The 25,430-nt window shown below is 37.7% G+C and overlaps 1 long non-coding RNA gene and 1 other non-coding gene across 2 annotated transcripts in view; both read left to right on the top strand.

Annotated features, from left to right (window-relative positions):
• Window positions 1–13,427, top strand: part of LOC117803828 — a 117,522-nt gene extending 104,095 nt beyond the window's left edge. The window contains exons 2-3 of the long non-coding RNA XR_004627939.1: window positions 2,829–2,938; window positions 13,217–13,427. This is a non-coding gene — a long non-coding RNA (uncharacterized LOC117803828). The remainder of the gene's footprint in view (window positions 1–2,828; window positions 2,939–13,216) is intronic.
• Window positions 13,428–13,439: 12 nt separating this feature from the next.
• On the top strand, window positions 13,440–13,543 carry LOC117803928. The gene has a single exon (XR_004628043.1). It is a non-coding gene; the product is annotated as a U6 spliceosomal RNA (small nuclear RNA).
• Window positions 13,544–25,430: the final 11,887 nt, after the last annotated feature.

Here is a 25,430-nt window from a genome sequence, read left to right as displayed (position 1 = left end):
ATGCTCACTCTTTGGTGACCCTGCCCACAATTTCAGCCACACAGATGGACAGATTCCCATACTTATTGGCAAAATATTTGTAGACATCTTCAAGGCAGAAGCTGGTAGAGAAAAAGAGGTTTTTCAGTTTTCTGTATTCAAATAGGATGTGCCTTGAGTCATGGACTTTTTCTTGCAAAGCATAAGAAAATCTTTTTTTTTTTTTTAAAGATTTTATTTATTTATTTGACAGAGAGAGACAGCCAGTGAGAGAGGGAACACAAGCAGGGGGAGTGGGAGAGGAAGAAGAAGGCTCCCAGCAGAGGAGCCTGATGTGGGGCTCGATCCCAGAACGCTGGGATCATGCCCTGAGCCGAAGGCAGACGCTTAACGACTGTACCACTCAGGCGCCCCCAAAGTATAAGAAAATCTTATGCCATAGCTCTTCTTTCTTCTACACTAGTTCTGATTATGTCTATTTGGAAGAAGTGTCAGAGCATACTGGTAATGTTAAAGACAGGTCAAGATGTACCAGTGTGGGGAAGGACATCAGCTTATGAGTCCCTTATGAACTCCAAAAAATTATAAAATACGGTGGCTGGAAAGAACCTCAGAGATCTTCCAGCGCAGTTCAGGGTGACGTGTCTTGTAAATTTTAGGGTGACTCTGAACCCAAGATCTAGAGTTCACACTCTTAACTACTGTACTATATTGGAAGAAATAATGATTTCCAATAGGTTTTAAATACCAAATAATCAGAGTTCTAGCAGTCCTCTTGTTCTGTCCACAGTACTTTTACATATGTTTTATCATTTGATATTAACAGCAACCCTGTGAGTAAAAGGACAAGAATCGTTTTCCTCCTTCCAAATGTACATACTTGGGTCCCTGAGATGGTAACTGACTTGTCTGAGGTAAAATGTATGACTTGAGCAGAGTGTCCAGACTCCTCATCATCTTTTTTTATAAATATCATAAAGTGGGGAGTATATGATTCAGACAAGAAAGACTAAGGTAACTCCTGCTAAAAGCAAGAAACTGTATGATGGGAAGCAACAAAACATAAGATACATTGTTGTGTTTATAAGAAACAAAATTTCTAGAAACCAGAAATAAGATGTTACTTAAAAGTAGAAAGCTAAGCATGTAACCTGAGACATTGTTTGCTTGGTGAGCTCACAGGTGACTTACTCAGAGGCCTGTGTTTCAGTATGTACTGGGGATAGGAAATGTGAAAATGATGGTAAAAACACAGATAATGGTGGGGACTTCAAAGAGCTCTAGCTCTATCTCCTGTGTATAGAATAGAGTTGAATATTGTTTCTTTAACTAACAGGCTATTATCTTATTTTTACAAAATGAATTTAATCCATTCACATTTAATACGATTATTGATATAGTTGAAATTATTCCTGCTGTGTTATTTAATGGTTTTTATTTGACATTCTTCTTAGCATTTTTTTAGTATGATATTGTATTTTTTGTCTTGTTTGGATCAGTAAAGTTTTTCTTTATTCTATTTTCCTGTAATTACACAAAATGTATACTCTTGTTTGCTTTCTTTAGTGATTACCCCTAAAGAAGTAACAAACATTTCAACTTACATTTTTCAATTGTATCTTATTTACTAATAAGACAAAAAAATGACATGATTTCAAACCCCTCTGTCACTGCTACATCCACTTAAAGATTACCTTGGAATTTAATTTAGAGAGATCTATTTGTTTTTTGACATTATATATGCAACATAAGTAGTAAGTAATAATTTATTTGCTGATGAGCTCATCTTAAGTCTTTCATTTTTCTTTCCCTTGAATTCATTTGTCATTTTGCTGATATTTTTCTCTAACATATATTTCAGAAAGACTTTGTGTTATATGTTCTGCATTCTGATATGCTCCAAAATGTGTGTGTGTGTCTGTATGTGTGTGTTTGCTTTTTAATGCTAGCTCAGTGGTAGAATCTTAAGGACAATGTATAAAATGAATAGAAAAAATGCTAGGTAGGTCCTAATAGGAAAAACAGGCCCATGTTTTTGAAAGAAAATAATTCGGAATAGGAGCACCAGATTTTGTTTTATCTTTTTGCAAAGAACATCCAGATTCGCCCACCTATTGTACTTTTTAAAATCTGTTATCAAGCTCTCTCATTCCATATCCCAAAGGGATTGACTTTTCTCAGCTACACTGACAATAATTCAGTTTAAGCCATCATCACCTTCTATTTGCCAGTGACCTCCTAAGTAATCTTCCTGCTTTTGCTCATGCCCTCTGTAATCAATTCTGCAAACAGAAAAAAGAGGTGGTTATTTTATAACATATATCATGTCTCTCATCTTCTCCTTTCAGTTCATTTAGCTACATTACACATATTAATAACTATGTTCTGTAAAATGGAAGACCTAATCTTGAGTTCCATTATGGCTAATATTAGTAATTGATGCAGTTCACTCTTTTATTTGAAGTCCTCCAATGGCTTCATATTACACTTCAGGTGAAAAAACACAAACTCCTTTCCATTTTAACTTCATGTGTTTTATGTGTTTTCCTTTGTTAGTTCAGTATGGTATCAACAAACAAGCAAGGGCTTAAATTCAAGGAGAACTGGGTGCATTCGAATCTTTCCTTTTCATACCTTGGACAAACAATTTAATCTCCTAGAGTCCCATTTCTTCATCTGCACAATGGGTTTAATAATAACTTTTATAATGGGTAGTTATGAGGTTTAAATGATCTAATGTAGGAGGTACTTTTTATAATGTGTGTGCCCAACCATGGCATCATCCTTCTTTCTGTACAATCCTGAGATTCTCTAATGGTTCCTATAAATTATCATTCTTATGTCAACAGCTATTGAATGAATCAAAGGGATGTACTTGCAGTTCATACCATTGCTTCAGACATGCCAAACCTTTGAGCCCATCCATTCTCCGATTATCATCATGGACCTTCCATAAAAGGTAATATTTTCTTTCTTCCTTCTTTCCCCATTTTTTGGTCTCCCTCTTCTTTTTTTTCTTTCCTTCCTACTTCTTCTACTCCATAAAAGAGAAAATATGAAGAAAATATTTTATTAATTTAGGTTTCCATTTACTGAAGCTCTTACTGAGTATTATTTTAATGTACTTTGTCAACAGGACTAATTCTAAGAAAATGAGTTCATGCAAATTCATTATATGAGCATTAGAATTATTACTATTACTTTTTAATGGTGTAATAGCAGTAGAATATTGTAGCTCATTCTATTGCAAACTTCCAGTAATTCTAGAGAGAAATGATTTTTGCACTATAATTTGGTGCAGACTGTATGTAATTTCTCTGCTAACTTTTCAGCACCACAATATTTATGACCTAGGATGTTTGGGGGAACATAGACTTATGTCCATACATTTGCTTCATGCTCCCCACCTGAAATCATAATTCTTCAGGCACCAGATTCATTACCCTAGCAGTCTGTGACCCATGGACACATGTACTCACTCAATACTGAGAATAAACAAAGAGACATAAAGTGATACATAAAACCAAACTTCTCATAATATGTAGGCATCTATTTTATGGAAAGAAGAAATAACTCTTTTTAAAAGTATGAAAATCTGGGCAAGCCTGAGAGACATGATAATTATTATAAAATTAGCTCAGGATTGAATGACACGTTTCATAATTTTGAAGTGTTGTTATGTATGTTATTTCACTTTATCCTCAGAACGATCCATGGTTTTTTTGTTTTTGTTGGTGGTGCTGGTTGTGGTAATTGTCACTGTTCCACAAAGGAGGAAACTGAGGAGTAGGGAGTGTAGTGATCTTGCCTAACGTCCTAAACCCCCAAATGACAGACTCCATCAAAACCAAGTTTTCTGATATCACATCATACCCTCTGATATTACCCTCATCATTTTATTTACAGCACCCCCCCTTATCTGTGGTTTCAGTGACCTTTAGTCAACCCTGGTTTAGAAGCAGATGGTCCTCCATTTGACCTATCATCAGAAGGTCAATAGTAGCCTAACACTATGTCACAGTGCCTATGGCATCCCCCTCACTTCATCTCATAATGTGGGCATTTTATCATCTCACATCATCGCAAGAAGGAGGGTGAGTACCAGGCAACAAGATGTTTTCAGAGAGAGTCCCCCTTCACATAACTTTTATTACAGTATATTGTCATAATTGTTCTATTTTTATTATGAGTTATCATTGTTAATCTCTTACTGTGCCTAATTCATAAATTAAACATCATCGTAGGTATGTATGTATAGGAAAAAAACAGTCTGTGTAGGGTTTGGTTCCATCCATGGTTTCAGGCACCCACTGTGGGCCTTGGCATGCGTCCCCCACGAATAGGGAGCTAATTGTTCTCATCGCTGTTAATTTCAGATTTGCTTACAGGGTTTCAGTACCTTTAGATACTTAGTTCTTACTTTTCATGACCATCACAAAAGCCTCTTTCCCTGCCTTTGAGGTTCTGGCAATAGTCCCAAATACAAACAAGGTCAAGTACCTCCTCTGCCGACTGACTTGTCATGGAAACTTGGTTATGTCATTTACTGTTTCTGATACTCAATTCTTTATTTCTTCACCTGTCAGGAAATGATGGTATCTCTTCCGGATTGATCTCAGAGGCTGTATTTTTGAAAGTAAGCCAAACGAAAAAAAAGTAAAGAAAGTAAAGTGAAAAATACATTACAAAATGCAAAATGTGATGTTCTTCCCTCTGTCAAGAGTACCTAAAGCTACCCTTCCTTCCCCAGCCCTTTGAATCTTGTAGAACACAGTTGAAGTGTAGTTCACAGAGATCTGTAAAGATTAAGTTTTCTCCAGGTTTGTTTTTTACGTAGCACTATTTACACATCCTACATGTTGTATACCAAAAGTTCTAATAACGCACCTATTAACTTAGAAGCCATATGAGAGTCTTCATACACATACCATCACTTAGCAGGGGGCCAGAACATGCTAATTCTTCCATAAACATCATTGAAAAATGTAATAAAAGTATAAAGGGCACGAAGATGACAGTGATGATTTTGATTATAATTATAATAATCATTTCTCTATTCCCTGAAGATTTTAGATGGTTATGCTACTTTTTTTGGTCTACCTTATTTTATGATTTTAGTTGATTAGTTAGTTACATGCCTATCTCTCCTCACTTCACCACAATTATGTATTTAATTATTTGATAGTAGAAGTTGTATTTATTCATTGTTGTGCCTTTAGTACTAAGTGTCCAGAAAATAAGTTGGCATCAAGTAGCAATATATTAATTGAAGGAAAAAAGGAAAGTCATTTCTTGAAGAAACAATTACTCAAGCTGTGAATTGGATTGCTCTTGGTCTTATTCAATAAAATGATGAATGGAAAAAAATGATTAGCTTGACTTAATTAAAATTTTAAAACTTCTGCTGTATAAAAAGATGTTGTCAACAGAGCAAGGAGAAAAGCCACAGACTGAAAGAAAACATTTACAGAAGATGTATCTGATAAAGGACTGTTACTTAAAAACTTACAAAGAACTCTTAAAGCTCCACAATAAGAAAACAAACAACCTGATTTAAAAATGGGCCAAAGACTTTAATGGAAACCTCATTAAAAAAGATACCCAGGTGGTAAATATGCATACGAAAAGATACATGTTATCAGGGAACTGCAAGTTCAAGCAACAATGAAACACTGCTACATACCTATTAGAGTGGCTGAAATCCAGAATCCTAGCAACACTAAATGCAGTTAAAGGTGTAGAACATCATTGCTAGTAGGAATTAAAAATGGTACAGCCACTTTGGGAAATAGTTTGACAGTTGCCAATGAAACTCAATAAGCTCTTACCATACAATCCAGCAATCACATTCCCTGCTATTTATCCCCACCTGAATTGAAAACATGTCCACACAAAAACCTGCACACAGATGTTTATAGCAGCTGTATTTATAATTACCAGGATTTGGAAGCAACCAAGAAGTCCTTAGTCCTTCATCAGTAGGTGAATAGATAAATGAACACTAGATTGTGCAGTTTTGTTCAGGGCTAAAAAGAAATGAGCTATCAAGTCATGAAATCACATGCAGGAAACGTAAATGCCTACTCCTAAGTAAAAGAAGTCAATTTGAAAAGGCTACATACTGTATGATTCCAACCATATGACATTCTGGAAAAGGCAATATTACAGAAACAGTAAGAAAGAAGAGTGGTTGTCAAAAACAAACACCCACCTCCCCTCCAGCAACCCTCAGTTTGTTTCCTATAGTTAAGAGTCTCTTATGGTTTGCCTCCCTCTCTGTTTTTATGGCGGGATGGAGTAACTGGGTGATGGGCATTAAGGAGGGCACTAGATGTCATGAGCACTGGGGATTATATGCAACTGATGAATCACTAAATTCTATCCCTGAAACTAGTAATACAGTATGTGTGAACTAAATGAAATTTAAATAAAAAATTAAAAAACCAAAAAACAAGATCAGTGGTTGTCAAGAGTTGAGCGGAGAGAGGGATGAGTAGAGTACAGAGGACTTTTAGGGCAGTGAGGCTATTTTGCATCATACTACAGTGGTAGATACATGTCATTGTAGATCTGTGGTAACCCATAGAATGTATATTACCTAGGATGACCCCTCAGGTAATTTACGTGTTTTGAATAATAATGATATTCCATGTAAATTCACAGACTGTAACAATTGTACTGCTCTGGCACAAGACATTGGTGGAAGAGGTCATATACATGTGGGAACAAGAGGTATATGGAACTCCATGTCCTTTCTGCTCAATTTTGTTGTAAACCTAAAACTGCTGTAAATATAAAGTTTATATATTTTAAAAATGAAAGAGAACATGTCACTATGTATATCACAGATTAACAAAATAAGAAGATATTGGGAGAATTTCATTATAAAACATTTGACCATTTAAATGAAAACTCAACTTACTTGAAGCAAACATAGGGAGAAATAGAAAATATGCACGAAATTGTCAAATTCTTAATTGAAAACATTTCCACAAATAAATCTAAAGGATCAAATGTCTTCATTGGTGAATTCTCCTAAACATTTAAAGGAAAGAAAACAATCTTAAGCAAACTCTTCCAGAGAACAGAAAAATAAGAAACATTTGCAAACCTATTTTATGGGTCCAGCATGACCTTAACACAAAACTTGACAAAAACCACGCAAAAAAGAGAAAGCAAGTATAGGCCAACATCTCTCATGAACACACACACAAGAAAATCTAAAGAACATATTAGAAAATTGAATCCAGATATATAGAAAAATAATACTTTATTATAATCACACTGAGTTTATTTCAGGAATGAAATGTTGGGTTAAGATTTGAAAATAAATCACAATATAACAGAATAAAAGATAAAAACCATATGAAAACCTCAAAAGATACATAAAAAGTTTTTAATAAAATTCATCACCGATTAATCCATGATGAAATAGACATAGAAAGAATTTTCCTTAATTATCTGATAAAATATAACTACCCACAGAAACCTCTAAATCTTATTTGATTATCAAATATTAAAGATACATATTGAAGTCTGGTAAGAGAAATGGATATCCAATGATATAACATCTGTCAGTATTTTTATAGCATTTCAAATACAGCAGAGCAAGAAGATTAAATGAGAGGTATAAGAGTTAAAAAGAAATATAACTGTCATTATTCAAGCACAACGTCACTGTGTGTACTAAACATGCAAAATAATTCTATAGATAAAGTACATGTAATAACTGAAAATAGCATTGTTGGATGTGAAGTGACATGTAAAATTCAATTATTACTTTGAATTATTAGCAATAAACAAGTCAAATTGAACATTAGAAAACATTTCATTTATGATAGCACCAAAAATATCAAATGTCTCAGAAAAAACTTAGCAAAAGTCATTCATATGTTTGAGGATTTAATATTTTAAAGATGTCAGTTCTTCCTAACTGACATATAGAATCAATAAAACTCTAATTATATATCACATATGGCAATTTTTTGTGGAAACTGGCAAGCTAAATTCTAAAATACGTATAGAAATCCAAACAACTAAAAGTATCAATGATAATCTAAAAGATGAACAATGTTGAACAACTCATGAACTAACAGATTTAAAAATAAATCAATAATAAAATAGTAATTTAAAGCTATTATTCAGCCAAAGCAACCTTTTTCATGACACATCTCCAAAGGCAAGAGAAACAAAAGATAAAATGAACTTATGGGACTGCATCAAGATAAAAAGCTTCTGCACAGCCAAGGAAAGAGTCAAAAAAACTAAGAGACAGCCCACGGAATGGGAGAATATATTTGCAAAGGACACTACAGATAAAGGACTGGTATCCAAGATCGACAAAGAACTTCTCAAACTCAGTACACGAGAAACAAATAAACAAATCAATAAATGGGCAGAAGATATGAACAGACACTTTTCCAATGAAGACATACAAATGGCTAACAGACACATGAAAAAATGTTCAAAATCATTAGCCATCAGGGAAATTCAAATCAAAACCACACTGAGATACCACCTTACGCCAGTTAGAATGGCAAAGATAGACAAGGCAAGAAACAACAATTGTTGGAGAGGATGTGGAGAAAGGGGATCCCTCCTACATTGTTGGTGGGAATGCAAGTTGGTACAGCCACTCTGGAAAACAGTGTGGAGGTCCCTTAAAAAGTTAAAAATTGAACTACCCTATGACCCAGCCATTGCACTACTGGGTGTTTACCCCAAAGATACAGACGTAGTAAAGAGAAGGGCCATATGCACCCCAATGTTCATAGCTGCATTGTCCACAATAGCCAAATCGTGGAAGGAGCCGAGATGCCCTTCAACAGATGACTGGATTAAGAAGCTGTGGTCCATATATACAATGGAATATTACTTAGCTATCAGAAAGAACAAATTCTCAACATTTGCTGCAACATGGATGGCACTGGAGGAGATAAAGCCAAGTGAAATAAGTCAGGCAGAGAAAGACAATTATCATATGATTTCTCTCATCTACGGAACATAAGAACTAGGATGATCGGTAGGGGAAGAAAGGGATAAAGAAAGGGGGGGTAATCAGAAGGGGGAATGAAACATGAGAGACTATGGACCATGAGAAACAAACTGAGGGTCTCAGAGGGGAGGGGGTTGGGGGACTGGGATAGACCGGTGATGGGTAGTAAGTAGGGCACATATTGCATGGTGCACTGGGTGTTATACGCAACTAATGAATCATCGAACTTTACATCGGAATCCGGGGGTGTACTGTATGGTGACTAACATAATATAATAAAAAATCATTTAAAAAATAGATAAATAAAGTTATTATTTGGGCACAAAGATAGAGATATAGACAAATGGAACATAATAGAATAGCTAGTTTTAGACCCGAGCATAAATTGTCATTGATTTATAGTAAAGTACTGTGGCAGTGCAGTGGGGGGGGGGGAGGATGTGATCTTTTAGATAAATGCCTTGAGAGTAGTTGTATATTCTATAAAAATTAATTTGACACCTTTCTCCTACCATGCACAAAAATTTACCTCGTATGTACCGGAGACCTAAAATTGAAAGGTGAAGTTACAAAGCTTCTAAAAAAAATATGGAGGAAAACCTTCACGATCTTAAGTTTGGCAAAGATTTCTTAAACAAGAACACATGCAGGCACACATGCACAATCACTAACCATAGAGTGAAGTATTGATATATTAGATTTAATGAAAATTGATAATATTTATTTTTCAAAACATACTATTAAGAGAACTATCATGCAAATGGCAGCATGGAGGAGATTTGTAATCATAGATCTGACAAAGAAATTGTATCAAAAAATAATCATATATTAAAAATATCATGAATTAATAAGACAAATACAACAGTACAATTTAAACACATGTCAGGGACTTAAATAGACATTTCACAGGTGCCCAGAAAGCATTATTTATCATCAGGGAAATGGAAATTAAAACCATACTAAGCCCTATAAACCCATCTGAATGGTTAAAATTTTAAATATCTGACAATGTCAAGTGCTAGTGAAGAAATAAAGCAACAGGATCTCTCACACAATGTCGATGGTAGTTCAAATTGGCAAAACCACTTTGAAAACTGTATGGTAATATCAACCAAAGTTGAGTGTATGCATACACAGTGGCTTGGCTGTTTCCATGCTTGCTAAATATGTAACAGAGTGTGTGCACATTGCACCAAAAGACACATACACAAATGTTCAGAGAACTTTATTCATAATTTCCAAAAACTAGAAACAGCCCAAATATCCGTTATCATTAATAAATTGTTACAAATTCATACAATGGAATATCATTTAGCAATGAAAAGAATGAATAAAGGCTATGACACAATCAAATGGATAAATCTATAACCATAATAGTGAGCAAAAAAAATAGACACACAGTTGTTCATACTATACTATTCCATTCATATAAAGAGATGAAAAGTGCTTTAAGCTAATAGATATCAGAATAGTGCTTACTTTTAAGAGTTGACTGTGAGGCAGGGGGATGTGGTTGTTTCTCGAGTGTAAATAATGTTCTGTATTCCTAGAGATGATAACATGCCTTCAACCACTTTTTACAAATTTTCAACTTAAATACTTAGTAGTATATATATATATTATATATAGTGTATATATATAATATATATAGTATAGTAATATATTTACATATATTTACATATGGTAAACTTTAATAAAAAGGTAACAAAAATGTTTTGAAGTATTTACCAGATTTGTTTTATATATACTGCAGTGACTATTGGAAGATATACCTAATGCTTTTTTTTTTTTTAAAGATTTTATTTATTTATTTGACAGAGATAGAGACAGCCAGCGAGAGAGGGAACACAAGCAGGGGGAGTGGGAGAGGAAGAAGCAGGCTCATAGCGGAGAAGCCTGATGTGGGGCTCGATCCCGTAATGCCGGGATCACGCCCTGAGCCGAAGGCAGACGCCCAACCGCTGTGCCACCCAGGCGCCCCACCTAATGCTTTTTTGATTCTTCATTGAACATTGACTTTGTCCCAGTGTATTGCGCCAGTTATGGTTGGAACAGGAGAATGGTTGATATCGGGTTTCTGCCCTTGGCCCAGCTTACTAATTAATAGAGAGATGAAGAGATGTGAACACAAACAATACAAGGCATAAAACGATGTGAACCACCCTATGGGCTAAGCAGTGGGTCACTGGACGTCTTCAAGGACGATGGCAACTTAGTTGGATATTGAAGCCTCACTAAGATTAAAACCAGTGTATCAAGAAATGGCTTTTCAGCCGGGGTGGGGGGAAGCATCAAAAAACTTGCAAGTGTGAAAATGTAAGAAGTGTGTGTGTGTGTGTTTATGTGAAAATATAAACTATGAATATGGTCTCTGTGACAATTGTGAGTGTCATCTCCAGGCCAGCAGGTGAATTTGTCATCACTGAAACATGTTAATAAATTGAGATTCAAGAGCTGGAAATCTATTGGGCAGTTTCTATTAACAGAATACAAACTTTGGTTTCTATGGTCACATTTCCAGCATTTGGAGAATCGTAAAGTACCTGTCAGTGGCCAGAGTGTTTTGAGGGGACCTTTCCTGGAAATCTTGGAAAATGCTTCTAATATAAGAACCAATAGGATGATTTTGCTGAGATGTAGAACTTGTGCCAAGGAGAAGTGGGCAGCAGAACTTAACGAGCAGCTTGGAATTAGTTTGTGGAGGATCAGCAGATCTAGCTCAGGATTTGGTGTTATGATCAGGAGTGTTTGGTGGTCCTTGAGCAGGAGTATGACCAAAAAAGCCACATTGAAGGACAATTGATTTGACATTGAATGGAAGACTACCACTGCTCTAACAACTCAGTATATATAACCAGGACACAAGTACTTATATGTGATGTCTATGTACAGATTTCTTTCCATATGCCAAGGATCCAAAGAAAAGGAGGGAACTAGCCAAGGTGACGAGTTCAGAACTTAATTTTGCAGGGAGTAGAAGCAGGCCTGCTCTTGCCTCAATCTTCTGGAGTTCTTTGCAGCGGCAGTGAAAAAGAAATCCTGCTAAGCACCAGGCCACATCTGTGCAACAGAAACAGATTCATGCACACGGCTGGGGTTAGTGTTTTCCTAGAAATAGGCTACATCATAGGTGATTTTCTCTGCTAAGGCTATGATTTTGGGTGGGTGAGGGTAATAGAGTGTTTTGGGGAGGTGGGGGTAAGAACAAGGATGGGAGAGGGAAAGGGACATTGTTGTCTTAAAAAAGGCTTCTTTATGACTTCACCTGTTTTTATGACTGTGGCACGTCTCCTGAAAAATGATTTCAGGGATTATACTTCAGGTCATCTTCCTCATAGTGATTGTTTCAAAGATTCTTGGAGGATGCTTTCTGTTCTTTGTACAGTATGAGCCCTAGGCAATGAGCCAAAGTTGTTTTAAATCTCAGTTGAAAGCTCTGGCTCTTTGCATGTGAATATGTGCCAAAAGGAAGTCTAATAACTTATCAAGTTGAGGCACCTCAGGGAGGTCCAGAAGCAGGGATTTTTGAGAAGGGGTTTAGGGAGCAAGTTTATTAACTCTTGACCTAACTGTAGCCCTATTTTGAGCTACTATTTGTATTTGGTTAATTGAGTACATTTTTTCCCCAAAGACAATCAGCCTGAGAGTCCTGAGAGCTACGTTTTGTCGTTGAAACTTTTAAATGGGGGTACCTGGGTGGCTCAGTTGGTTAAGTGTTTGCTTTTGACTCAGGTCATGATCTCAGGGTCCTGGGATCAAGCCCCACTTCGGGCTGTCTGCTCAGCAGGGAGTCTGCTTCTCCCTCTCCCTCTGTGTGTGTTCTCTCTTGCTCCTGCTCTCACTCTCTCTCAAAAATAAATAAATAATGTCTTAAAAAAAAAAAGAAACTTTTAAATGAACTATGTTATTGACCAACTCCAATTATCAGTCTATGCCTCACTTTTCTCCTCTACAAAATAGAGAGAGGATGTGTCGGACATACCTCATTAGTGTATCTTTAAAGCGAAAGTTCTGTGACAGAGCACAAGATAAATTATCTCAGCAAATTATTTGCCCAGCATCTCTTGTTCCTGTACTAACAGCTACAAGGAATTCAGAAAATACTTAGGAAATACTTCTTTCTCATTTCCAGAGGATAAAGCCATGACCTACAAAGCAAAGGGTGCAAGATTCCTTCTCGGTTGATGCAGTGGATACTGGTGTATCACTCACATTTCTATCCCTGCCTTCTATCCTTTTCAGACAGAGTCTTCATTCCCCAGGAGTACTGACAGCTGACAGTTCACAGCTCAGTACTCCCTATGTGTTCCTTGCACATGGTCTTCACAGCCAATGACTGGTGGACGACAGAGATAAAGGCCTCGACTCTCTTGCTCACAGCTCCAGAGCTCCCCAAGGGATTGGCGGTGGCCCTAGTACAGATAGTTTTGCAGCCCTTCTTTGCACAGCTTGCTTCCCCAACAAAATGCCTTGGGCAGCGCATATACTAAAATTGGAACAATACGGAGAAGATCAGTGTGGCTCCTGCACAAGGATGACATGTGAATTCAAGAAGCATCCCACATTTTCCAGCCAATAAAGTCTTAATTATGAAAGGAAAAAATGCCTTCATGCAAATCTCTAGAGTCTGGTTCTGGGGAACCTAACCTATGGTAATTAACCAAGAAAAAAAGTGCTATGGGAATTCATAGAAGGAAGAAGGCAAATTCTGTTTTGGGGAAGATGGTGTTTGTGATGTGGTTTGACAGATGTGTGGGGCTTCCACTAGGGTGGAAGAGGTAGGGAAAGAAGTGTTTATTACTATAGTGATAGGAAAGAGAATAATCAATGGCTCAGAGATCAGAGGTGTACAAACCTAAAAAGTGAAGTTCAGAGAGCCTGGCTATATGCTCCATTCATAGGGCACTAGGAGGTCAGGACGAGTTGGAGGAAGACTATATATAATGGAGAGTCCTAAAACCCAGGTTTACAGTAACAGACTAAATCAGAGAGAAGGAAAAAGCATGGAAGGTTTGTTTAGAGGAGGACTTATGCGATCCAGAAGCAAGCATAATGAAGGACTCTAAAATGGAAGATACTTTATGGTGCTTGATAATCTTAGATTACATAAAAAATTAGAAGATTTCCAAATGAAATGAAGATACTGAAGCAGTTTGAAAATATATAATTACAATACTTGGAATATGCCTTTTTTGTTTTTTAACTTAGTAATTATCCAGGCCAGCTGGCTTGAGGATGATGGGGGGGGGAGTGAAGGGGGGGTTATGAGAGAAAGAAAGAATATGAGAGAAAGAGAGAGAACAGTACAAAGAGGTAGCCTACATCGCATATTATCTCATGACCATCTGTTTACGGGACCACAGCTCTCCAGCTCTGCTACCTTGAATTAGTCAGCAAATTGAGTGCCCTGGACTTCTAACTAGAGCGTAGGCTAGTCAAGCATGGCTGGCTCATATCGTATCTTGGGGTTGAAATTCATCACTGCAGCTTATTACAATTTAGGCAAATCATTTCACTTCTCAAATTGTTATATTCTTCATCTGTAGAAGTCAATGGATTGTGATGAAGTTTTAAGAGAACATTGTGTGAAGTGCTTTGCCATGTGTGGTGCATAATAGACACCTAGCACATATAACGTTTGCTTTCATTAGCTCTGTCACTAATGGCCTAGACCTTGGGAATAGTCTTTGACACCTCTGAGCCCCTAATTCCTTGTTTGAAAAACTAGTTGGTGACATTTTACAGCTATTACTTTCTATATTTTTAATGCTAGGTTTCAAGTATGATTTTCTTTAAGATTAAATTAAAATAAAAATGCAAATTAGTTAACCCCAACTCAACAAGATAGGTATACTCGTGAACTCACTTCCCAGTAACAGGTGAGGAACTTGAATGCGAGGAGCAAGATACCATTGGCTTTAGTCCCTGCCAGAGTGAGGGTCTGTTTTGGAATTGTCTGGTCAACAGCACATTGTTTTCTGAGTCTCTGTGGGTGCTAGATCTACCCATTTATTTTTCCTACCTGAAAGATATTATCTACTCTAACTACTCACAAAACATTTACATTCCTTGATGTTGGGTTTGAGCCAGAGCCAAGGGGCCTTAATGCTGCTTCTGCATGAAATTGTTTCCTGTGAAATACTGCTGTGGTCAGGCCCTGGCTCAAACCTAATTCATGAGCAGATTCTTGTTCCTCTGCTATGCTTTCAGTATCCTCATCTAGGTGTTAGCAAAAGCTTCATGGGTATCCAATATGTCAACACATCAGCACGGCTTGGATTTCAGCAGAGACCCAGCAGAAGGCAGACAACAACTGAACTTGCTGTGGCAGAACCTGGACATAACCCCTTTCTCACTTTTCCCACCCTGATTCTTCACAGCTCATCCAGTACAGACTTGTACAGTGTGCACTCCAGATTGAAAAGGGAATCTGAAGGCAGCCCACTTTCCCGACTTGCTCACTCCCTGCCTTAGGAATGGGGGATAGGACCAGAGGGCAGTGTGGTGAACTAGTATTTCTAATCTACTGTAGGCGAGGTTTTCTACTACACATGATGCCCCTGCTTGGACTTCTATTGTAAGTCTTTGTGTTCTGTTATTCTCTTTATGTATGTTCTATAGTTCCTAGTTAATGGGGAAAGAGTGCTTGGGGTGTGTGCCCCTTGTGAGCCTCTGAAGGCATATTAGGAAAATGTATATACCATGTTGATGTCCAGATTTTCATCTCATCTCTTATCCTTCACCCAGCTACTACTATAGAAATAGCTGAAAATCATAGAAAGAATCAGAAGGCTTAGGCTCTCATTCTGGTTCTAACTGAAGAATGTATATGACTTTGGTAAGTCAGTTGCCCATCCCGAGCCTCGGTTCATTCATCTGAAAAATGGGAGTAATAGCAGGCTGTGCTGAACTTTGGATGAGGTTGCATGAGTGTTCTGTGGATTTCAAAAATGCAACAGGCGTATCGAGTGAAATCATGATTTCACAATTTTACGTCAGGCTGCCCTGACCAGAACTTCCCAACCTCTGGACCTCCATCAATAGATATCTGTCCAACTCTGCTATACGTAGAGGAAAACATAAGACTCATCTTTCATTACTCTTTGACTGCCATCCTTTATATGACTTCCTGGCAAATATACAATGGTTTATCTGGTGAGGTAATTATGTTTTTGTCAGTGGCTAGGGCCCAAAACAAATATCTTTACTGCCTTTTTGAGATAAATTCTTGTAAAAGGCTAGTGTTGGTGCTGTGAGAGGCGTCTTTCTATTCAGAAGGGAAAAGAAAGGACCTGCACTGGGCTTCTGATTCCCACTATCTTCCAGATACCACATTGAGAGCTACTTACCCTCTTATTAGAGTAAACTTTACCCCATATTGAGGGCATCAGCTTATCCCTAGTGGACAGAAGCAGGAAAGATGTGTATATCTCTATAATTTGTCTGTCCTACTATAGCTTATCTTCCAACTTTGTGGACCAATTTTTATAACTGAACTTCCTTATTTTTGTTAGGACAGCATGAAAGAGAAGGTAACTGTAGTCAGACAAGCCAAAGAATGCCAGAAACGTAACTGCCTTGACTTGAATCTCTGTCATGTCATCTTCCGTCTGGATCTAACACTACCTTGTAAGTTCTGGTCATCTTCCACATGGCAGAGACTAATTCCTTAGGACAAGGGATATTTTCCAGAACCTTTAAATACCTCAGTGTTTCCCTATTTTCTTGCCTGTGAATTCCCTATTTTCCTGCCTATAAATAGTGTGGCATCTTAGAGCCAGTTTGACATTTGAGGACTCTACCTTCATCCAGAACAGTGATGGCACAAATGACTTCCCCATTCAGGAGAGTAAGAAATCTGTGTAGTTGAAGCGATATGGCCTCCATAGTATGGAAATTTCTGAACATAAGCAATAATCTCCCATTAATCCCACTTATCCCAAGCAGTACCCTCATAGAAAAAGTCAGATAGAACAAGTTTTTCTCAGACACTGAGACAGCTGAGAGCCAGTGAGACGAAAACCCAGCACAGCTGATTTAGTAACTGTGTTAGTAGTCTCTCATACGTCTGTCATGAGTTTAAGTATTTAAACACTTATATTTCATGATCAGTGTGAACCCTACCGCCTGGCCAATTGGTCATGTATCCCCATTTTACATGAAGAATGAACAATGTGAGGTTCATAGAGCTTCAGTGTCATTTCTATGCCACAGTGTTCACACAGCCTTCTGTCACTGGATTCTAGACACTCTATTAAACCATGTCTTGATTCCTAGATCGATTTATCCCTATAGATACCTAGCAGACACGAGCTTGTTTTTTCGTGTCCTATCACCTTAGGCTTCCAAGACATGACAGCTAGCTAACTAACGTATTGAAAGAGGCTCTATAATTATCCTTTTTGGGAAGGAGTGAAAGTGTCTTCATTTTCTCAGAAAAGAAAAAAACATAAATAAAATGGATGCCTCATAATGTAGTAGAGTAGCCAGATGTTCCGGAAGGCATGAGACATGATGCAATGAAGAGCTGACTGTGTTAAACAGAAGCCTTTTGCTTCGCCTCAGATATTCTTGACTGCTTCATTTTTCCAAAATATCACCTGCCTCCCAGACCACTCTGATATCACTTACTGCAGCACCCTGACTGAGCTTCCTGAATCACCTGCTTGGAGTCTGATTGGAAGTGTCAGGCTGAGCTCTATTCATGACACATGGCCTTCTTCTTCAGAGCTGGATGAAAAGGTGACATGGGATCTGCCTTACTGAGGGATGACAGGGGAACAGATGATGTGAACTGGGGGTTTGAAGGAGTCAGACCCCCGGAGATAAACCCTGACCAGCTGAAGCAAGAGATGGGAGGGAACAGGCCGATACCTTCCTTCTCCTCTCCTTTCTGTGAACTACTCTGAGATGCATTTTCTGTGGAGCCCTCCAGAGAAAGGGCTATGTGCTCTAAAACCATCCTCGCAGCACGCAGTGGTTTCTCTGAGACTGAGTGAGGAAATGGCCAGCGGAGGAACTCAATGACTTGTTTCTCACCTTTTCTTGCTTCACTTCTATTTTTTATGTGCCTGTCAGTTGAGCTTGCACCCAGCCCCCAAATATGTGTCAGTGCTTTTATCCTTGCCCTGAGCTTTGTTTTAGAAAACCTGGGCCAAGAGCATGTCTTAGTCAGTCTTATTCCATGGTAGACAGTAGATGTAGTGGGCACATTGTACTCAATAAATTCAGAAATACTAAGTTAAACTGAATGAAGGAAAATAAGTCAACAATCAACAGGGGTGTTGGCATTTGCAGTCTGTTTCTTCTTGTGACATGAAAGGTTAGCATTAGTAATAAGAGAAGAAGTATCTGGAAGCAAATCCCCTTTTCTGCACTTTGAAATCACAGTCCTAAAATCAGATCCTTTTCAAGTAATCAAAGCTGAGGGTCATTCTGGAAAGCCTTGAGTTGCTAGGACTTTATTTCCCCAGGCCCTTTCTGGGAAAAGCAGACTCAACCAAATGACCAATTCTCCTATAAAACTCCTTTGAAAACAATCCCTTTTCCATAAGTTGGTGCTGAAAAGTCTCCCACTCACTTCTCTTGACTTATTGTGATCTAATTCAAATTCCAGAGCCTTTTTAAAAAAAGGTCTTGTTTATCCATAGACAGACATTTCAGAAAGATACAAATAAATAGATAGGTATGTAAGCACACACACACACACACACACACACACACAACAATATTAAATCCTACAATATCTCTTAAGTGTTAGTCAATTTTCCCACCTAATTAAGAGCAGAGTGATAGAGCTTGCGGCTATGTTATACTCAACCCTCCAGAAGGGGTGTGTAGGAGAAAGAATCTGACAGATGTGCATGGCTGGGTGGAGACTTGTTATCTCATGCTAAATTTTCTTCTCTAATAGCAGTATGGGTGGCTTGCCAAAACAAGTAACAGTGGGTATGTGATACTTCTTTTCTTAAGTGAGATCTTTATCATAGGAATGACACAAGCGAGCTCTTTGTAATGAGAGTGGAATATGCCAGAATGTTATAAACCTACCATTGTAGTGATTCTATATTTTTGTCACTAGATTTATGATGAGCTCTGTGGAAAACTGTCATTTATGTCACCAGTCCTTTGATCTTCTCGTACAATTTGATAATACCTTCTTGGGGTATGTAGCCATCTTGGTTAACCAGAGACAGTCTAGAACACAAATACATTGCACAGCTGTGACTTGGTACTGATTGGCTAGGTTGTCTTCCTTAATTTCAGTTACTTTATTAAAAAACTTGTAGGGTCTCTACCAGCTTTAGAATTCTTGAACTTTATAAGTAATTTATTTAATTTCCATAATGAGACTTGCTGTCTCACCTCATAGGACTTTTGAATCATAAAAACTTCCATCTCAAGTTTACTTACAGTTTTCATAGTTCACTAAAATGATATGTTGGCTGGAGTCCTGCTACTCAAAGGACGGTCCAGAGACTGGCCATATCAGCATCACCTGGAAGCTTGTTAGAAATGCAGCATCTCTGCACTTAGCCCAGATCCACTAAATAAGAGTCTATGCTTTACCACGGTCTCCAAATAATATTGATGCACAGTGAAATTTGGACTAGAGGGCTGGCACTGGGGAGATCTTCCAGGTCTGATGTCAAGTTTCATTGCAAGCCATCCCCTTCTCAACAGTCAGGTTAGCTCACAGGTGCCAAGCTGATTCTTAAATTACGTGAGCTGCTTGGCAGTGAGGAGGTTGGAACTTCCCTGCTATAATTGCCAATCAACAAATTGTTTCAACTGTTGCCAATGGCTCAAAAGATCTCTTCTACTGTAATTTATTTCATAACTTCACATTTTTGTGTCTGTTGGAGAGATTGACTGCTATGGGTCAACATCTTAGCCATTCCTCAGTCTTCCCATATGTACAGTATCTGTTCGGTTGTGACTGTAGAAGGTTTCCTTATATTGGTTGAAGAATACAGGTTGGTTTTTTTGTTTGGGATTATTTGATAAGTGACCCTGTTCAAATCAAGCACTATATTTTATTTCTTCCACAATCCACCTGTAAAGATTGAATTTTGAAAATTAACCTTGTTAAATTAACCTTAAGTTAAACTTGTTAACAGCAAACAGACTCTAGAAGTCAAATTTTGAATTAAGGCTTGTATACAGACTTATATGAATATCTATTGTGTTTATAATTCAAAGGTTCAAATATAATTCCTTCAGATTTTGAGAATTTATCTACCAAAACTCTGATTTCTTAGGTGTTATTTTCAAATTGAAATATAGATACTTAACCTCATCAGGAACTGTCAGCCTCTGCCCTTTTCCCAACACGTGCTCCGTGCTCCACAAGATGAGTAACCATTCACTTGCAGATTGCCCTCATTTTGTTTTTGTTTTTTTGTTTTTTTTGATGGAACCAATGAAAATCCAACTGTATGAAACTCCTCCCACTCTGAATCTGGGTAAGATCTGTGACTGCAATGACCAATAGGATATTGTAAACATGGCACTAGGCCAATTTCCAGGCCAACTCCATAAATACTGGCAGCTTCCACTTCCTTGGAACATTCTTTCTTGGAGCCCTGAGATCATCATGCTAGAAATGTGGAGGGGCTATATATAGAGATGCTGCATCAGGCCCCAGCTGTGCTAGCCATGCTTGCTCAGACTCTGGACATGTGTGTGAAGAAGCCTCCATATGCCTCCAGCCCCATCTGCAACCTCACTGTAATTGTATGAGAAATACACAGCTGAGTGTCCAAACCTCCAGCACCATGAGAGACAATGCTAAGTAGCTGTATTAAGCCACGAAGTTCTGTGGTTGGTTGTTAAATGTTAATAGATAACCAGAATAGTTGTTCTATGTCTGAGAGCTGAAACTCTCAGTGTCAATCGATGCTTTACATTTCAACATTGGTATCAGTTGAAAGCTCCCTGAAACTTTCACGAAGTGCCATTCTGTCCATATGACAGATCAGAAGCAGGAACACAGCTGTAGCAATGTGTTAAGAGAAGCTTTTAGGAAAGAACCTAATAGAAGCACCAGAGTGCTGTGTGGAACAAGGCTGCCCTGACACCTACAACAAATGGAAAAAAGAGAAACACTGGGCACTCATGCGGCCAAAAACACTATTTTCTTTTCTACTCAGTGAAGAGTTATTAGTACCTATTATATGACAACTGGGAATATAAGAAACTAGATCTCATTCCTCATGGAGGACAAATGTTAGGAAGCTTGAAAATATACTGGTAGCCAAACACAGACATTTTCAATAATAATTATAGCTTATGACTTATTGCCAAATATAGTATGCCATTTATTAAGATGGTGAGAACTAGAATAAGACCAGATTTGGGGAGAAGTGTCATATCATTTCTCCAAAGATACCTGAGCTCTTGTTCCTTGAACTGGTTTCAGAGTTGGTTACTGCTATGGGGTAAATATTTATGTCCCCCCAGTATTCATGTGTTGAAACTCTAATACCCAATGTGATGGCATTGGGAGGTGGGGCTTTTGGGAGGCGATTCAGTCATGAGGATGGAGCCCTCACGTTTGGGATTAGTGCCCTCATAAGAAGAGCCATGAGAGAGAGAATTTCTCTGTCTTCCCCATGAGGACACAGCAAGGAGTCTATCTGCACACTGGGAAGAGGGCTCTGGCCAGGAATCAAGTCAGTCGGTGCTTTGATCAAGGACTTCCCAGTGTCCAGAACTGTGAAAAATAAATATCTGTTGTTTAAGTCACACAATCTTTGACAGTTTTGTGGTAGCAGCCTGATGAACTGAGACAGTTATCATTGACACAACCCTGTTTCCTGAGTCTGTAATCTCATATTATTTTTGACTCCAAATGTATTATCCACACCATTCACCTATCTTAATGAAGCACTTCAAATCTATTTCCAAAACTGACGCTCACTTTTAAAGGATGACTTTTAATGAATCTATTAAAAATATATTATTTAGAGCTTGTGAGAATTTCATGAGAAGAATCACGAGTTATCTGGAGTAACAAAATATCTTACCATGCATTTAAGGGCTCATTTTAAAATGACAAAGCTAATCTGGCTTTAAACTTACACTTCATGATTCTGCCTTTGGCAGGCAGACACAGATACCTCAAGCACTTTCTGGTGTTGCAGATGTCCTATGACTGTTTTTCTCATTGAAGAGGGCAAGTTATGTGGGATTGAGGCACAGATTCACAGGAAGCTGCCACTGCTTTCCCCTCCCCACCATCAGAGTTTGTCTTTAGAATATGTCTTAGAGGAGTATGGATTGCACTGGCCAGATTCAGAAAAGATAGTCGCCATTGCATATACAAGGATGATGCTCTTCTCTCCTAATGCCTAAACACCTCATGGTGGTCAATGACACATGGTGCTGATGGAAGAGTTACCAGCCTCAGCAATTGCACTGCTTGTTAGATGGGAAAGGAAGAATTGAATAATATAGTGTTCCCTTTTTTGGAGAGATTTTCAGAGTTTTGAGGAATTAAGCTAGAAAGCAACAACAAAAAGATATCTAGAAAATCCCCAAATGTTTGGATATCAAAGAATGCATAGAATGTTGAGTAAATAGATCTAGATGTAATTTGTGATATTTTCTTATTCGGTTTGCATAACATTCAAAAACAGGCAAAACTAATGTATAGTGTTAGAATTCAATATAACAGTTGTATTTGTGGATATCAAGGAAATGGTGACAGGGAAGAAGCATGACGGGCTTTGGGGCTATTGGTCATGATGTATTTCCTACTCTAAGCGTGCACATAGTGTGAAAATGCAACATTTACGACTTATGAACTTATATATGTGTTGAATTCTAATACATAAGCTTATAAAAAATCACACCAATGTAAAAGGGGAATGGTTGATAATGGAAATCATTTTTAAAACTACTCAAGTAAATCATTCCCTTTCTGTTGCAAACCAAAATAATATCTATAAAATGAAAGGGTGACGTCCAATTTAGAAAGGGAAATAAAATAATAGTTACATATTTGACTAGACCTTATACCAGTAAAAATTTCTGTGTAGAAATGTGATAGAAGAAATCATAAAAGAAGTATTTCAAGTGTTTAAGTAAATATAAACCTCAAGCTTCTATAACACTACAAGATAATAATGAAAGCATTAATTGCCACAACACATTGGGAAAATAATTTGTCACAATCATGATAAATCAATATCTTAACATAAAGTTGTCTATTCTTATTAATTTTACAATAAGAACAAATATGAAGCTTCCAACTAAGGCTAAAAGAGCATGTAAACAATTATCTTTTATTTCTTGGAGATCTCCATTCTCCTGCTCCACTGTGGACCAGATGCTTTCTGAGATAGTGATACAGATATCATCTTGGGACATCTTTTTACTCTTCTCACTCTTATACACATCCCTTATCTTCTTTGATTACTTTTTTATTTCTTCTTCCCTCGTTTTGCTGAAGTATATCCTAGAGTACCTTACTTAGAACAGGTGCATGTGAAATAAAATTTATGGGTACTTAAATATCTGGAAAAAATTTTTTTGATTTTGCTTTCATATTTCCTTACATGCAAGTCTCCTGCTGAGTGGATAGTAGTAGCCTGCCTGATGGGATCCTTTTTGAGGAGGTGAGGAATAGGCTTGACTCTTTTCAAGTATGACCTTTTACCTGACACCCCTGTTTCTGCTCGTTTAACTTCCACTTTCCATTTTATCTGCTGCTTCCAAGATGTGAGCCCTTCCCGCACTCTTCACCACGTATCACCTCTTCTTTCGCATGGTTTTCTTTACATATGTTTTTGGCTGCATGGTTCTCTCTGATATACTGCCTCAATGAAAGCCGCAGCAAGAAACAGATTTTTACAAAATGAGATTATCTGAAGAAGCTTTAATAAAATTAAAAAAGCTGTGAGCAGAGTGTAGGGAGCCCAAACAAACAGGGGAGACCCCAGGGAATGGAGGAAGAGAGTAAAAGAGGAAAAACCAATAGGAGAGAGGTTTTTGGGGAGAGTTGCCTTTGATGCAGGGATGAATTAGTCTGCAGCAACCTCAGAGGGAAGAATAGATTCCGTAACCCTAAAAATTTCTTTCTGAGGCCCCCTATTGTATTAGGGGGCAAGGGCAGCCTTCAATGTAGTCCATGAAGGTCAGATTTCTGGGAGAGGGATTAGAGTGGGAAAAGGTAGAAAGTAGATCTGAAAGGGCAAAGGGAAAATATCCAACACACCTGGTAAATCAGTTTTCACTCTTCTATATGGATTCTTTCTTTCATAAAAGAGTAGATATTTCTCATCTAATACTATCCCATCTCTCTGGATAGTTTTACTTGCAGGAAAAAAAATGAATGTCACTAATCAGTCCTCAAGTTATTTAACCCATTTTAATTTTTATATTTTCTTTATATTTTAGTTAATTGTATAAAATGGGATCTAGTTCATTGTTATTTTTCTAGTCCATTTTCTTTACCACTAAATATTGTTCTGGTTCTCCATTTGTCTACTATTTAATATTATGCCAATACAATGTAATCTATTTGGTTCTATAAAAAGTACAAAGAAATGAATTCACCCTTACTAATCTTTCTAAAATCTTTGTAACTATTTAGACATTTTAATGGTCCCCCAAAGGTGTTTGTGGGCTGATAATTCTAGATCTGTGAATGTTACCTTACATGGTAAAAGGGACTTTGCAGATCTGATGAGGTTAAAGACCTTAAAGTGGACAGGTTATTCTGGATTACTTGGGTGGGCCAAATGCAATCACAAGAGCCTTATAGAAGAGGGAACAGGAGGCTCAGAGTCAGAGAAGGAGATGACAGGAGGATGGAATCAGAGAGTGATGCCACTACTGGAAGGGGGCCATGAGCCAGGGAGTACAGGCAGCCTTTAGAGGCAGGAAAGAGCAAAGAATGGATTCCCTACTGGAGCCTCCAAAAGAAAGGCAGTCTTGCTGACATCTTGATTTTAATCCCATAAGACACAATTTTGGACTTCTGACCTCAAAAACTATAAGATAAATTTGTGTTGTTTTAAGCCACTAAATTTGTGGAAATTTGTCACAGAAGCAGTAGGAAACTAATATGGGCCTTCTTCTTTTTCTTCTTCCTCTTTTTTTTTTGTGATGAAGTTAGAATCATATAATAAGATAACCATAAGGCAATCTGAAGTTGCGAACCCGCATCCTGGTTCTCAAGGCTAGGCGGCATCTCTGTTCCCTTCTTCTCCAGGCTCACTTTGGGGCACTGCCACCTTCATATTCGATGTTAGAACTCTAGCCTTCATTTGATTCATCAAACATTTCATCTTGTTATCATATAAGTGTTTTCACAGGTAACGTCCTCATAACCTGAAGCTTTTCTTTTGACTTTTCATTCAACTGCTTCTTCATTCTTCAGGATTCACTTATATATCTGTTCTCAGGGAATCTCTTTCTCTTCTCCAAGGACAGGTACCCCGGTTTATCC

Source organism: Ailuropoda melanoleuca, chromosome 9 (assembly GCF_002007445.2).
Source record: "Ailuropoda melanoleuca isolate Jingjing chromosome 9, ASM200744v2, whole genome shotgun sequence".
In the NCBI taxonomy this organism is placed as follows: domain Eukaryota; kingdom Metazoa; phylum Chordata; class Mammalia; order Carnivora; family Ursidae; genus Ailuropoda; species Ailuropoda melanoleuca.
Note: the sequence above shows the minus strand (reverse complement) of the source record. Positions and strands in the feature narration are given on the sequence as shown.